At 56.0% G+C, this 15347-nt stretch overlaps 1 long non-coding RNA gene across 1 annotated transcript in view; it reads right to left on the bottom strand.

Moving 5' to 3' along the window:
- Window positions 1–10: 10 nt before the first annotated feature.
- The window catches only part of LOC109296830, a 27863-nt gene continuing 12526 nt past the window's right edge, over window positions 11–15347 (bottom strand). The window contains exons 2-4 of the long non-coding RNA XR_002097082.1: window positions 8911–9015; window positions 6568–6873; window positions 11–691 (exon numbers count right to left, since the gene is read on the bottom strand). This is a non-coding gene — a long non-coding RNA (uncharacterized LOC109296830). The remainder of the gene's footprint in view (window positions 692–6567; window positions 6874–8910; window positions 9016–15347) is intronic.

Here is a 15347-nt window from a genome sequence, read left to right as displayed (position 1 = left end):
ACCCTGGCACCACTGGCACTTTGGACCAGCCGTGGGCAGGATGCTCAGGGGGCAGCAGCTCAGCTTCCCCCAGGCCTGGGGAGGGCAGTGGGAGAGATGCTGGGCAGGATGGAGCAAGGGGCCCTCAGCCTCCCCTGCTCTCACCCCCGCCAGCGTCAATCTGGAGTGACTCTGTTTACACAGCTGGAGTTGAATCCGGATTCAAAAGGTGGAGGCAGCCAGGCCGCAGCGGCGTGGGGAAGGGAACTTGGCCTCCAAGGAGTCTCCACACCCCCTCCGTGCTGTTGCCCACGGAGCAGGCTGGGCAATGCCCTGGGACCCCAGGAGCGGAGGCTCTGACCTGTCTGTGCCAGGCTGCGAGGCTGACTCCAGTCCGACCGGATCCTTCTTCTGGGGCTGATCCCTGTGCCCCCCCCCACAACCCTGCACAGCACCGGTGCTGGGTTTGATGCATCCACCCCTTGGGACAGGCGTCAAGGGGACTCGGGCACCGTGCGCTGGGATTGCAGGAAAGCACAGACACCCCCAGGCTTCGGCTGATCATCCCGGCTGCTGGCTTTGGCGCTGGGAAAGGCAGGACCAGGTCTTTCGACACCCAGAATCGCCACGCCTGGTGACTCCCCTGTCCGGCACTGAGCACCGGTGACTCAGAGGCAGTGGCTTTGAGTCTGTGTTTTCGCCAGCCGGTTGCCTTAGAGACAAAAAGGGAAATCCCAAAACACAGGGTTTCTGGGCAACCTGTCCCCTGCCTCCCACGGGGCTGGAGGGGCCCCGACGTCACTGCGCGGGTGATATCCCTGCTGGGGGGACCTCTGAGCTAAACAGAGACTGTGGCATTCCCGCAGGGGTGCCCACCTCGCCTCGGGCTGGGGCAGCGGCATAGGGCAGAGATGAGTCAATGCAACATGCTAGGGGGTGCCAGGCCTTTGCTGTGCAGCAGGGTCCAAAATGCTTCCTTTCACCCTTCTGGGAAGGGGCGGTGGGGACCTTGCCCCCCAGCAGCTCCTGATTCAGCACAGAGGCCGGATCCAGCACCCCAGCCCTGAAGCAGCAGCTGACAGGGAGGGAGCTGCTTGCACGAGATTCAGCTCAGTTTCCTGCTGATGAATCACAGCTCCTGTCCCTTAACGACTGGCGCGGCCGCCCGGCGTTGCCAAAGCAGCTGGGCGAGCTTGGACATGTGTGCAAGCCGCCAGCTCCACGCTTTTGCCTTGGCTGATGTTTCTCACTGCTGCTCAGGGAGCCGGGATCATCTCACCTTCCCCCACCTGTGCTCACCCCTGCATCAGGTCCCAGGTGGCGAATGAGGCTAAAATATAGTGTCAGGGCCGGGGCAGCTAACAAATGCTGCCAGGGCGAGGCAGAGGTTGGAGCCTCCCAGACTGGAGTTTAAACCCCACCTACGTTTGCAGCTGCTCAGGGAAACAATGGCCCCTTTAAGCCATAATGAGGCCTTATAAAACCAGGACACGGGCTCCCGTGCCAGTGGGGTGCTGAGACCAGGGTGGGGCCAGGGGGCACTGAGCCAGGGCCTCCCTGGTGCCATGCAACAGTAAAGCAGCCCCGAAGCTGCTCTAAGAGCTGCCCAGCAGGTAAAGGTGGGGACAGAGGGATTGAGGAGCAACTCCAAGGCGCCCAGATGCTGCGGTGAGGGGCTTGAAAGCAGCAGCAGAGCAACACAGCCCGTCTGGCTGCTATTAAGGATGCTCCTTATTCAGATGGGCGCCCCTCCTGCTCGGGTTTGCTGTTGTCTCTGTGCCAGATGATCCCAGGGCTAGACCTTGCAAAGGGCCCATGAGCTTCTCTCACCACTAGACTCCACAGCCTGCAGAGCCCAGACCCTCTCTCACCCCATCTGAGGGGCAGGGAGGGGAAGCTGACGGCGTGCAGCCCAGGGCAGAGGCCTCACCAATCGTGGGCGCGTTTGGATGTGTTCCTGCCCAGCCAAAAGCTAACTGCAGCACATGCCTGCACGCGGCATGTGCACCCCTGCCCCTGGCTGGGACTCGCGGGCGCCTCACCTGTGTGCCAGGGGCGCATGTGCAGACCCAGCAGGCAGCTGCAGACACACGCCCATGCGGGTGGAGATGCGCCCAGATCACTGCACCAGCAATCCTGTGCTCATGCCCGCGTGCACACATGTGCAGAGCTCCCAGCTGGGCCCAACAGTGTGAATTCACATGTACACCCCCTCATGCACACTCACACACATAGGGATCTCCTCTGCCAAGCTGTGCATACTCACACACACTGCCCCCATATACACTCACATGGATCTCCCCTGACTGCCAAGCTGTGTGCTCACACACACCTCCTTATATACACTCACACACACACAGATCTCCCGACTGCCAAGTTGTGTGCACACATGCACCCCCCATATACACTCACACAGATCTCCCCTAACTGTTAAGCTGTGCACACACACCCCCATACACACTCAGTCACACACACACACACACACACACACACACACACACACACAGATCACCCCGACTGCCAAGCTGTGTGCACACACACACAACCCATACACACTCATACACACACACACACGCTCAGATCTCTGCTTACATCCAAGCACACACACACGCCCACACTCACCCCTTCCCCATTGCAAAAGTGCACTCACATGCACAAAATCTTCCCCCTTGCTGCCACTCTCACGGCCGCACGCGGTCTCACACGCACATCATGGGCTGGGACTCCCTTGTGGCTCATGTCCCGGGAGCCGGCTGCTTCTTGGCTTCCCCCTAGAAGACTCTGGCCTCTTGCCCCTGGGAGGAACAAGCCCCTTCACGCCCTGGCTTCACAAGTAAGTCCTGTGCCCCCCACGTCGCCATTTCCAGCTCAGTCCTGTGCCCTTGCTCTCCTTGTCCCCTGCCCTGGGGTCCCGCTGGGGGAGAGCTCCTAGCCTCTGCAAAGCCTTGGGGGTGGCTGGGAAACAGGGTAAAGCTCCCAGATACCAAGCAGCGGGGATCTACCCGCCAGGGACCGGTTCCCCCAGCAAGCATGAGCAACAGCACCATCTAGTGTGCGATGCCGGCAGCACCCCAGGGTGCCGCTGATGCCACACACCACCCCGAATCCAGTCCCTGCTGCCCCTTCCCTGGGGTCCTCACTGAGGCCAGAAAGGACCTCTCCGATACCCTCTCCCCTTCCCAAGTGCAACCAGCCCCTGGCATGGGATAAGCATGCACCCCCTCATGACACGCATGTGCAAATTCACACCCACATTTGTGCCCAGAGAAGGCTGCAAGGGGGGAAAAAACCCACCCACTGACCTCTGGTTGTCGCTAGCAGGCAGGTCTGTACAGTGCTGCCTTCAGCACTGGGGAAACTGAGGCAGCGAGGGAGGTAACAGCTGGGAGCTGAGGTTGGAGCTGGGGGCTGGTTGCCAGCCCACGTGCGGGGAGGGTTCTGACTCAGCACCATGAGGCCTGGGTCTGGATGGGGTCCCAGACCCTCCCCGCAACCATCGCCATTGCCAGCCTTCTCCTTTCACTAGCGAGTGCGCCATGTCCTGGGTTCATGCACCCCCTAGTGGCCACCCAGTGCCCCAACACCCCCAGGCTGGAGCAGCTTCCCACCCCAGTTCCCTCCAGTATATCCCAGTGCAAAGCCCCTGCGGGGCGCTGAGCCCTGCTCTTTATTAGCCCCTTTTGTGCCTCAGTTTCCCCACCAATGACACTGACTGTGGGGGAAGCCGGCTGAATATTCTCCGGGTTTTCTACCTCTCTCTTCCCTGGAAAGGGATTCTGCGTCCCGAGCCCTGCTGCTGCCAAGGCAGGGAGGCAGGGCTGAGCTGCAAGTGTCGGGGGCCGGGATCTCCAGGCCTCTCTGGTTACCACGAAACCAGATCCCTGGCACGGCAGGCCGGCCCACGCACCAACTGGCAGGCATGGCGGGTGCCACACGGCAGGCTGCTGCTGGCAGGGCGCTGGTAATGCAGCCAGGACAGAGCCGTGCACCCCCCACGTGCTTCTGGGGGTCCCCAAAGCAGAGCAGGGGAGCAGAGAAAACCCCCCTGCCTCCCAGGTAGGGGTGCCAGGAGGGATTTGCTAGCCACCTGAAAACCCAAGTCGCAGCCCCAGAGCTCAAGGAGTATCCCCATCAGTATAGGTGCCGTGACATACAGTTGAGCAGTTCTGAGTCTGGCCAACAGGAGGCAGCACCATGCATCTATACATGCATGCACACACATGCCAAGCTCATTGCCGCTCCGGTGCCCCCTCCACGGTTTGGCCACGTGCAGCTATATGAAGGAAACCAGCACAATAGAATGGAGGGGGAATTTGAACCCAGGGCGTGAGGCACATTTCCCAGCAAGCCCAGTGCAACGAACCACAGGCTGCAGACTGACTGGTCTCAGACACCCACCTCCCTCCCTCCCTCCCATCAGGGACCCTGTGTGGTAGGTGCTGTATGTCCCAAGAGCAACAGGCACAGTTGGATGAAGCCCAGCCCAGTGTTCTCCCCGTTGTTGCAGCTGCAAAACTGAGGCCCCAAGTGTCTAACTCAGCAGCACTCCACCTCAGAACTGGCTGCATCTCTGGGGTAGCACTGGGGTCTGAGTTTGGATGTGGATGCAGCTTGTGAGGCATTAAACTCACACCAGCAGCTCCACTGCCATGTCCCCAAGCCTTAACCCATGCCAGGTGGGAGCAGATGGGCAGAGGGGGGGCATCGGAGAGTCCCATGAGGAGCAAGACTTCCCCTTGCTGATGCCTACCCAGGCCCTGGCCCTGGGAAAGCTTTGCAGCAGCCCCCTGCTTTGTTCCTAAATCGAATCCATCTGGTCCTGACCATGCCAGTTATTTGAGATCCCTCTTGCAGAGGAGCTGAAATGAGCTGCTGGGCATGAAGTTGGGAGGTTCCCCCCGCTGCAGCACCCCCCCACCATCCCATCCCTCCCTTTCCTTTGTGCTCCTCCTCAACGGGCCAGGGGCCACATGGGCTCTTAAGGCGGCTTTTGTGCTGCCAGCAGCCGGGCGGGGGTCCCCGCGGGACCATTACACCACCGAGCTCCCCAGCAAGGCGCGTCTAGACAATAATTGCGTGCACCTGACTCGGGAGGAAACCAAGAGCCCGGAGCCCTCCAGGCCGCGGCCCCCAGGAGGGCGCGGGGCTGGAGAGGGAATAAAGGCCTTTGTTTCCAGCTCCTTTCCAAACACCTGTCGCTAGCGGAGGGGGGCAGGGAGGGGTAAGAAGAGGCTGGGTGTAAGGAGCCCCCCCCAGCTGGTGTCAATTAGCATTGCTGCTCTGGGGTGACTCTGTTTTACCCTGGCTGCATCCGGGCTCCCAGGATTCCCGGTTACCCCATTTCTGAGCTGGCGGTGAGTGGGGGTGGAAGCAGCTCCAAGCTATCGGGGTCCGTACCCAGCCCTCGGTGCCAGCACAGAGCAGCCTCAAGACTGCTCTAAAGTGTGTGCTGCCCCCCATAGGCGATGCAACCCCTTGTAGGGGTATCTGGGGCCAGCCCCCCCATGGGCCTGCCTTTGCCTTGCATCTGATGCCAGCCTACCAGGCAGCAGCTGCCTCTGCCTGCTCCCTTGGCACCAGGTGCCTGGCCCTGCCAGCTGCTCCCCCGACCAGCGTCTCCCCCCTACCCCACAGGGATAGGCATGGGGGGTGTCTGTCTCGATGCCCTGGTGCCAGCAGAGATGCCAATTAGCACAACAGCTTGTTTTTGAAGCAACGCTGGGCAGAGGCTCGGGTTCAATCCTCCTGGGATTTCCAGGGCATTGGTTTCCTTTCCAGGCTCTGTCACTCCCTCCTGCCTCCTGACCCTGCTCCCGAGAGCCCTGGAGACCTGCTGTCCCGTCTCAGGGCACCTGTGTCCAGGCACCCCCCCACGACAGACCCACAGCACTGGAGCCCTACAGGCACATGGGGTCGGGCTGGACATGGGCATGGAGGCGGGGGATCCTCTGTGGATCAGGCACCAGGCTGGGATAAAGGAGATTTCCCTTGGCAAATCCCCTGTGGCCTGGTCCAGAGCTGTGTGGCTTTCCCTGGATGTTTGAGGGCTCTGGGTGAGCCCCTCATGCCCCGGCTGTTCATGCAGCACCTGGCACGATCCGGCTCAGCTGGGGTCCCTCGATGCTGCCCATCAGCTTTCCACCCAAACATCTCCCAGCACTAGGCAGCTGTGCCCACCACCCCTGCCTCATGGGTCCCCAAATAACACAGATGTCCAGAGCTCGGGGGTACAAAGAACAGCTCCCGTCCATGTCTCACCACTCCCTGGTGCTTAGACCACAACTCTCCTGACCCCTCTCTGTGTTATTTCATACAGCGCCCGGCGCCACGGGGAACCTGGACCAGGTCCTGGCGTACTTAGCTCTGCCATGGCATGCAGCAGCCTTCGCTTTGCTCTCCCTTTGCTGAGTGAGGCCCCAGCCAGACTCTCCAAGGGGACAAACTTGAGGCTGAGGGTCTTGAAAAGCAGGGGGAAAGGGTGCTCAGAGAGCCCGGATGCCTGGGTTCTTTTCCCAGTCCTGCAAAAGGCAGCTCCCTCGCCAACCTCCCCGTTCGATGCCAGCCCCTCCCGTCACGCCAGGTGCCTACCTGTCACATGAAGCTGAAGCCACTGTCAGGGAGCAAAACACTGGCACCGGCTCCCCTGCCGACAGCTGACGGGCTGCATCGCTGCGGCCCCCAGCTGCGCTCCTGGCAGTGCCTGCCTGGCTCTCTGCCCCTCCATGGCTATAGCAGCAAACCAAGAGGCTCGGGGCAGCTCCCACGACATGGCAGACATCTGTAAGCTGTCGTGCCATGGATCCAGAGCTGGTATCACCAGGGGCACGGGGCTAGGTATCTCCAGGAAGAGCAGGCTGCTGGGGATCCTGGCTCCCAATCTCTTCCACTGCTGGACTAGGAGACAAAAGCAAGAAGCATCAGAGTCCATGGCATCAATGCAATGAACTGGCAGTAGCCTCCCACCTGGGATCTCACCCCAAGTTCAGGCTGGTTGGTCTACGATCCACCCCAGATGGTGGGATCGTGATGCGATCAGGATGGGGAAACTGAGGCAGAGTGGGCACTCAGTTCATCCCTGGTCGCAATAGAAGCACCCAGTTCTGCCTCCTCCATGCCTGGCTCTAACCACTGGGGCATCCCTACCAGAGCCCCAAAAGGAGCCAGGCATCCCAACACCTCTCCCCCGTGCCCCAATCATGGTCTCCCACTTGCCCCCATAAATGGGGACAGAACCCAGGCGTCCTGACACCCAGGCCCAGAGCACTCGAGTGTGCCAGACCCAGGAGGGGCCATGAAAGAAGGGGCCTTTGAAATGACACAGGGCAAAGCTTCCAGCTCCAGCCAGTCCCATGCCCAGAGCCACCCCACGGCCTGGGGTCCCGGGCAGTTCTGGTGGGCAGAGATCAGCTGCTGGCAAGGGGCACAGCTCCCCTGCAGACAGCTGTCCAGATGCCAAGGGAGCTGGGATTTCACATGGACCCAAGCAACAAGGGACCCCCTCCAGAGACGGAGGGGGTCCCTTGCACGGGGGGGGGCGTGTCTTGGCACAGCAGGGGCCCCCAGGACCAGTTCACCCTGCAACAGCAGTATTTAGGCTGGAAATATTTGGGTTGTGGGGGGACTGGATCCTGTGTACATGTGTGTATGCACACGAGTGTGTGTGTGTGTGAAGCTGTGAGTGCCCTGCGTCGCTACGGAAACAAACACCCAAAAGCTCAAATGAATAATAATTAACGTGATAAATGAAATCATAATAAACACATCAATAATGCATGCTAATTGGCAATGAATAATGAATGCGCAGAAGAGCAGGGCCTGGGCACCCCCCTGGGCCTTGTCCCTGGGGCAGGGGTCTGTAGATGGGGGCAGAGGCAGCCTGGGGAGGGGGACAGGCATGTGACAGGCCCTGCATTCGCTACGCTGAGGCCAGAAGCTTAGCAGGCTTCGGTGAGGGATCAGAGGCTGATCTGGATAACGAGAGCATCTGGGCTGGTCCTAGGAAGGGTTAAACAGGCTCAGGGCCAGATCCTGCCTGGATCAGCTTCCAGGGGGGAAAAAAAATAAGCCTCAAGGATGGCTGCATATTGCAAAGAGACACGACCGTGCAAGGAGACACATGAGTACGTGAGAGAAAGGTGCTGAAGGCTCCGGCCACGGGGCCCGGACCATGCAAGAGGGGTGAGATCAGTCAGGCACAGCCCTCAGGGGCCAAGTCATCCTTTCACTGCTTTGTCACAGGCCTTTTCCTGGAAGCAGCGAGTCCCTCGCAGCCCTGACTGCCAGGAATAGGTGGCGGAGGCCTGGAGCGCAGGCTGAGCACATGCCAGGTGCTAGAGAGGATAATCGCAGCTCGTCTATGGAGGGATGGACCAGGAGCGCAACTGCAAATTAAATACTGGTATACGAGCCATGACAGGGGCAGAAGAAACCCCCCAGAGACCTGTCGATTCTCTAAATTCCCCTTTCCTATCCCCGGATGGATTCCCCATGGCGTGGACACACTGGCTCTCTGTATCCTCATCTAGGGTGCTCAACCTCAGGTCCACGGGCCAGATCCAGCCAGGTGAACCAGAGCTCCTTGCCGGTCTGGAAAGTGGGTGGTGATGGGGCAGTGGGAGCAATAATGGCCGCTCCAAGGTTTTCAGACCCTTGGGGATCCTTGCGGGCCGGAGAGTGTGGCTCTGCATGCTGCATTGCATCAGCATGCGGCTGGATCTGGGCATGCGGGATCACACCCACACACTGACTCCAAATGAGATGCAGCCCCAGGGACCAACCCCTTGCTATTCATCTGGCCAGTGTGGCCAGGAGTTTGGAGGCCACTGCTTTAGACACATCTGCAAGGGTGTGAAAGGGGTGTGCAAGGCCACCGGGCAGGTGAGGAAGAGGGGAACAACTGCAAAGAACCAGGGGAACTGGAAAGGATATTACCATGTGCAGGCAGACAGCATCCAAAGGCTGGGACTGAGACCGGGGGCTGGCGATCTGGGCACTGAACAGGACTCATGAAAGATGGGCAGAGCTGACCACATCAGTCTGGAAGAGAAGAGGGGGAAAGGACAGTCTCAGCCATCCCAGGCTCCTGCCCCCCAGGCCTGCCAGTGCCAAGAAGCCAGAAAAGTAGCTTCCATCCATGCCTAGGGCAGAGCAGAAAGGAGACGCAGACCTGGGGCGATCAAGGCAGCACCTAGCATGAGCTCACCAGGTCTGGCCACAGGGCGCTGCCTGCCCCGGCTGCCTTCTCCAGCACAAGCCACATACCTGACCATTTTGGGAAGGCTAATTGGTACAATTGAGGGACAGCACCAATTAGCCACCCGCCTGCTAATTAGCACAACCTGCAGGGTTTGCAAGGCAGGTGGAGGAGAAGTTTGCCACATCGCTCGGGGGACAGCTAGGATTCACTCCAGCCCAGCAGCCCAGGGCTTTAATCACAGAGCCAATATAAGCAATATGGCCCTGGCTACCTGTTGGCTGCAGTGTGTGTGTGTGTGATATGGCAGGACTCCCTTCCCCCCTGTTCCCAAACACCTTTCTTTTTTTTTTTTCCAGCCCTGCAATCAGAGCTGCCGTCTGGCTACTTAACCCCTCGTGGCCCACAGCCGGGAGGCACTCAGAGAAATCAATACCGCGCTCAGATTAGCTTCCCCGCGCTCATATATTCCCTCCCCAGACAGGGCGCCTGTCTCCCTGCCGCCCCTCGAATAAATCACGCCGCTCTGCCCGCCCCAGCCCCCTTCCTCCCGATCTCCTTGGAGGATCTCCACTTTCCTGCTCCTGATAGACAGGGAGATCCTTGGGCTTTGTGGATTAGTATAACTAGGCCACATGGCTCGGAGTATAAAAGCAGGGGGAAAATAAGGCTGGAGGGGCCCTGAGGCTTGTTCAAGGCTGGGTAAATACAGACAGGCAGAGTGACTTATTCCCAGGCTCCTGTCATGGGTCTAGCATCTTGGCCACACAACCTCTCCCCAGGTGGATGGAGAAGCTGTTTCATTTCTATCCTGGCCCTCCATACACGCTCAGTCCTTGCTGTCTCAGGGCAGGTGGGCTGTGCCTCCCTGAAATGAGTCTACTAGGTCTAGGTTTAATTTCTGGTCCATGCAACCACCCACATCCTAGACTCCCTTGATAGCAAAGAGGCTGAAAAATGAATGGGCCGTGGGGAGAAAACACCCTTAAAAGGAGCGGGTCTCTGTATGAGGCAGAGTTATAATCTCTTGGCATAAACGCACGTGACTGATCTCCCCCTGGGGTGAGAGGCTGTGACTTCTTGCCGCAGAGCCCAGCCTGGATGCTGGCAGGAATGGCAGCAAGCAGAGGGTACAGGCATTACGGATGCGACAGGAGTAGGAGAAGTGTAAACACCCAGGCGGCCTGGACATGGGCTCCCACCCGGCTGGGAAGGGAGAGTGAAACAGGGATCAAGGCAGCTGCGTGGGGATTCACAAGCAAGTCCCAGCCCCAAGGCTACCTGTGCCTGCTCGTCTGAATCTGACCAGAATTGGAGTCACTGGTGTCTCCATCACAGTGGATCTCAACCTTTTAAGACCCCTTCATTAGACCCCAGGCCCCCCTTGGAAAACCCAAGCTCCTCGTTTTCACTCATTTCTTGACTACAGAAAATGAACAGAGAACTTTTCTGTTGCAAAAAACTCAGCAAGCCCATAGCAGGGCAGCATGGTTTGGACACTGGATTCCTACTACAAATCGCTGGGTGGATCTTGGGAATTGTGCACATCTCACTGTGCTAATACTGCATGGCCAGCCTGAACGGGATGTCCCAGCACTGCACCCCGCTGCGGTGACAGACATTATAATTTAGAGACACTTCCCTAACAGGAGGCTGAGGGAGCTGGGAACTGGGAGATGGTCCCTTAGTTGGGGAGCAGCTAGTTAGAAAGAAACCAAGGGTCTGCAGAGGTTGCCTCCAGCTCCACAATGAAGATCATTCTTCTCATCGACGTACGCTTGGGTAGACTTACCCTGGTGATGACGACACCCACCCTTGTTGGATCTTCCCGGAGACTCAGGCCCCAGCTGTCCCAGGGCTTAGTCCCCCACCCTGCAAACAGAGCCAGCCAGAAGCATTTGGCCCCAGCAGCAGCCCTGGAGACCCCAGAGCTTATCTGACATGCTCAGCATCCACCCTGCGTGCACTGGAAGCATCCAGCTCTACAGAAAACAGCTCTTCTTTGGAAGGACGAGATTTATTTAAAAAAACAAACAAACCAACAACCCTAGTCTTTATGGCCTAATCCCAAACCCAGGCAAGTTAATGGACTGCAGCAGAGCTTTGGATCAGGTCACATTTCCTCGTCTCACAGAGGGGCTTAATTAATGAATGTCCGTAAAGCACTTGGAGATTCTCGGTAGGGAAGCATGATATCTATCGCTCTCTGTCCATGCTAGGAAGCGAATAGGTTTAGGATCAATACACAGCAAATGAATGGGAGCAACGGTCGGTGCTACAGATGGGGGTATCACTTTGCGCCCCTGGGTGGACAGTCAGAGGTAGGCTGAAGCTAGGATCCGAAAGCATGAGATGCGGCAGCTGGAACTAAAAGACCTTCCTGCTTTGCTAGCCAAGGGGCGCGTCTATATGAGAAGCTTGCTGCACATTAACCTAATAAGACTGCGCAGTAGCATGGCGGTTAAAAACTGTGCTAATAGCCTAATGCGCAGTCTTATTAGGCTAATGCGCAGTAAACATCACAAAATAACTTTAGTTACTGCACGTTTAGTTAGTATTCCTACTTGCTAAACAAAGTACTAACTACTTCATTCTAAGAAGCATCAATGAACATGTAGACACGCCCAAGGTGTATCAACCTCCGTCAGAAAACAATGCAACCGAGAAGCAGCCTGCAAAGACCTACGCTTGCTGCAACATTACGGCTGGCTGAGAGTGACCGGTCCCTGCGCCAAACATCAAGCGAACCCCTCATTAAGCTTCTGGAAATACAGCATTGAGGTGTATTTCTAGTCTTGGTGGTAGAACAGCATGATTCATGGCCATCTCACTATACCCATGGATGGAGGATGCCAGATTTCCTTTGCAAGCACTCCTGAACCCTCTCTCACAGCTCTCCTCTGTCCAAGACCCTTTCTCAATACACGTGGGTTTCAGAGCACTTTGATTAGTAAGACTTTGTGGGGGGGAAGAGGCTAGATCTGAGGGACCCTTTAACCGTAGGCACTGCTCAGGGTCACATCCAAATGATCTTCAAATAGCAAACTATGTCTGTCAAGAGTTGGGCCAGGACTGGGATTTTAACAAGAGTGAACAACAGGCCACAAACACCCTGGTGTTGGGGAAAAAGGGGGCTTATACAACATTTATTGTTTGGTTTTCTAGAGGGGCCTGTGAAGGTGGAATAGCAGGTGAGGTTTGTCATCACCATTTTTAAAAGGACTGTGAGACTCAACCTTTTTCGAGTGGCTAACATTTTTGCTGCAGCCAATTTCCAAAGCGATACAGCATTTGGAGAGGTAGAGGGGAGAGGTGTGAGGCTTTAACTGGAGGAATTACAGGACAGCGTTGAAATCTGTTTTCTGGACCTAATTTTCCCAAGAAACATACGCTGCCGTTTGGATGGATGATGGGGTCCTGGCATCACGTCACTCAGAGTCAACTTTAGACATGGGTCAGAACGGCGCCCCTTAATATGGGTGCATTCATGGATTCCCAAAAACCCCTGTGATGGAGCTACCATTAGTGACAATCACAGGGCCTTGCTTTTCTTTGATCCCATTCAGTGTCATTGCCCAGGGAGGGGACGAGAAGCATGTGATTATCTCAGAATCACAGACAAGGAGGGTGGGAAGGGACCTCAGGAGGTCACATCTAGTCCAACCCCCTGCTCAAAGGAGGTTCAGCCCCAACTAGACCATCCCAGCCAAGGCTTTGTCAAGCTGGGCCTTAAAAACCTCCAAAGATGGAAACTCCACCACCTCTCTGGGGAGCCTGTTTCAGTGCTTCACCACCCTCTTAGTGAGAAAGTTTTTCCTAATATTCAACCTAAACTTCTCTTGCTGCAACTGGAGCCTGTTGCTTCTTGTTCTGCCATCTGCCACCACTGAGATCAGTCCAGCTCCATCTTCTTTGGAGCCACCCTGCAGGGAGATGAAGGCTGCTATTCAATCCCCACTTGGTCTTCTCTTCTCCAGACTAAATAAGCCCAGGTCCCTCAGCCTCTCCACACAAGTCATGAGCCCCAGAACCATTTTCATTGCCCTCCGCTGGACTCTCTCCAACTCATCCACATCCTTTCTGTAGTGGGGGCCCCACAACTGGACAAAGGACTCCAGATGTGGCCTCACCAGTGCCGAATAGAGGGGAAGAATCACTGCCCTCGATCTGCCAGCAACACACCTACTCATGCAGCAATGCTCCTACTACTGCAATCTTGCCCCCATCCCTGCTGCTTCCTGGAGTCTGCCACCATCTTAATTTGGAATTAGCGATTTGATTGACTGTACCTCTAAATCCGGCTGTCTGAATCTGCATGTAGATCTTCAAGTTCCCATAGCACCCATGCAAGGATGCAATACATATAACGCACCTGCTCAGAAAGATCCTCATGTGAAAACTAGAACTCATGGTGCACAACGGTCCTGTCTTGAGCTGCAGTTTTGCTTTCCGCCCCAGATGCCTGCAGATATTCTGGTTTCAACAGAGGCCCAGCCTCGCCACAAATGACTTTCTTTGCCAGCTTTAAACCTGAATAACTCTAGAGATCTTGCGCCCACCCCAGACCCCAGGGGTGTCAGGCAGCAGGAGGAATTGACCCAAGCAGGTGGGTAGAGTCTGAGTTATTAATTAAGCCCCAGAAAACAGAACTGCAAGAGGGTGATGTCACATTATATTTTTTAGCAGGGCAGTCTCATGGGACAGCCTTATTCCAATGACTGCAAATTAGGAACACAAGCCAGACCTCCCCCTGCATGCTGGCTCTCGGGACTATACAAATAACCACCTAGGTTTTACGGCACTTGGGAAGATGAGTCATTAAGCCACGAGTTGGTCTCAACCTTCACACTATGTGACCCGCCGACCACGCTGGTATGTGGATGCCAGATTGGAGCTCAAGCATAGGGGCCATGCCTACAAACACTTGCCTAAAGAGTTATTATGAATGCAAATAGCATCTGTCCATGGGGTCATTAGCTAGAGTAAGTGTTCAGCAAGTAGTTGCCAGATCAACCCCACAAACAAAACCTAACGAACGCACCCAGGAAAATGAGCCACTGGCACAGCATTGCCGACTCCTGTGATCTGGAATGCAAGGCTTGAGGTTTGCCTATAAACCCCAGCTCTAGGAGTCATGTGAATATGGGGGAATCTCCTCAGCTTTCATGTAAAAAAAATAAAATAAAAGGAAGTCTGAGCCTTCATGGAGAAAAGCTAGAAAACATGACCTGATCCTGAAGTCTCAGAAACCAGAAGGCCAAGAGAAAGCAGCTCCGGCTCATTACTTTGTAGGATGACATGACTTTTAAGACAATTTTGTTATTCTGAGGCCAGAGTCATGATGGCTGAGTATTAGCAGTTGACACTTTGTCAGCTCGCTCTCTTTTTTTTTCCCTCTTCCACTTCCCTTATTTCAAGGGACACGGGTCTGTTCTTGAAGTCACAAGGTGGAACGTAAAATGGGGGTTGGATGAAAGGCAGACTTCCTAAGCTGAACTGCTCCCTGAAAACAACGCACAGTTTTCTGCTCCGCACGTGACCAAATTCTGACCCAGTGAAAAACAATTCCTGAGTCCTGTAACTTAGATGTACATTATTGTCCAAAGACACAGATTCAACTACTAATTCCCAAAGCTATAAATGTGTATGTGTGTGTATGCACACACACTGAAATTATAGGCCAGTTAGTTTTACCTCGATCCTGGGTAAGCTTTTTGAGAGAATTATTCTGGGACATGTCCACAAGGGGCCAGCAGGGGAGATTATGCTTAGGGGCAACGAACACAGTTCATTAGTGGCAGGTCCTGTCAGACCAACCTGGTGGCCTCCTACAACCAGGTCACTGAATCCTTAGATGCAGGGGTAGCAGTGGACATAGTCTTTCTGGACTTTCAGAAGGCCTTCGACACTGTCTCTCACCCCATTCTCATTAAGAAACTGGGGGCTGTGGTGTCAACACCCACACAGTCAAACGGGTCGCCAACTGGCTGGAGGGCCGCACCCAGAGAGTGGTGGTGGACAGGTCATTTTCGACCTGAAGAGATGTGGGCAGTGGGGTCCCCCAAGACTCTGTCCTTGGACCAGTGCTGTTCAATATCTTCATCAGTGATTTGGACGAGGGTGTTGAAAGCACTCTGTCCAGATTCACAGACAACACCAAACTATGGGGTATGGT

This window comes from Gavialis gangeticus, unplaced genomic scaffold (assembly GCF_001723915.1).
Source record: "Gavialis gangeticus isolate Ggan-Ray unplaced genomic scaffold, GavGan_comp1, whole genome shotgun sequence".
Taxonomy (NCBI): domain Eukaryota; kingdom Metazoa; phylum Chordata; order Crocodylia; family Gavialidae; genus Gavialis; species Gavialis gangeticus.
Note: the sequence above shows the minus strand (reverse complement) of the source record. Positions and strands in the feature narration are given on the sequence as shown.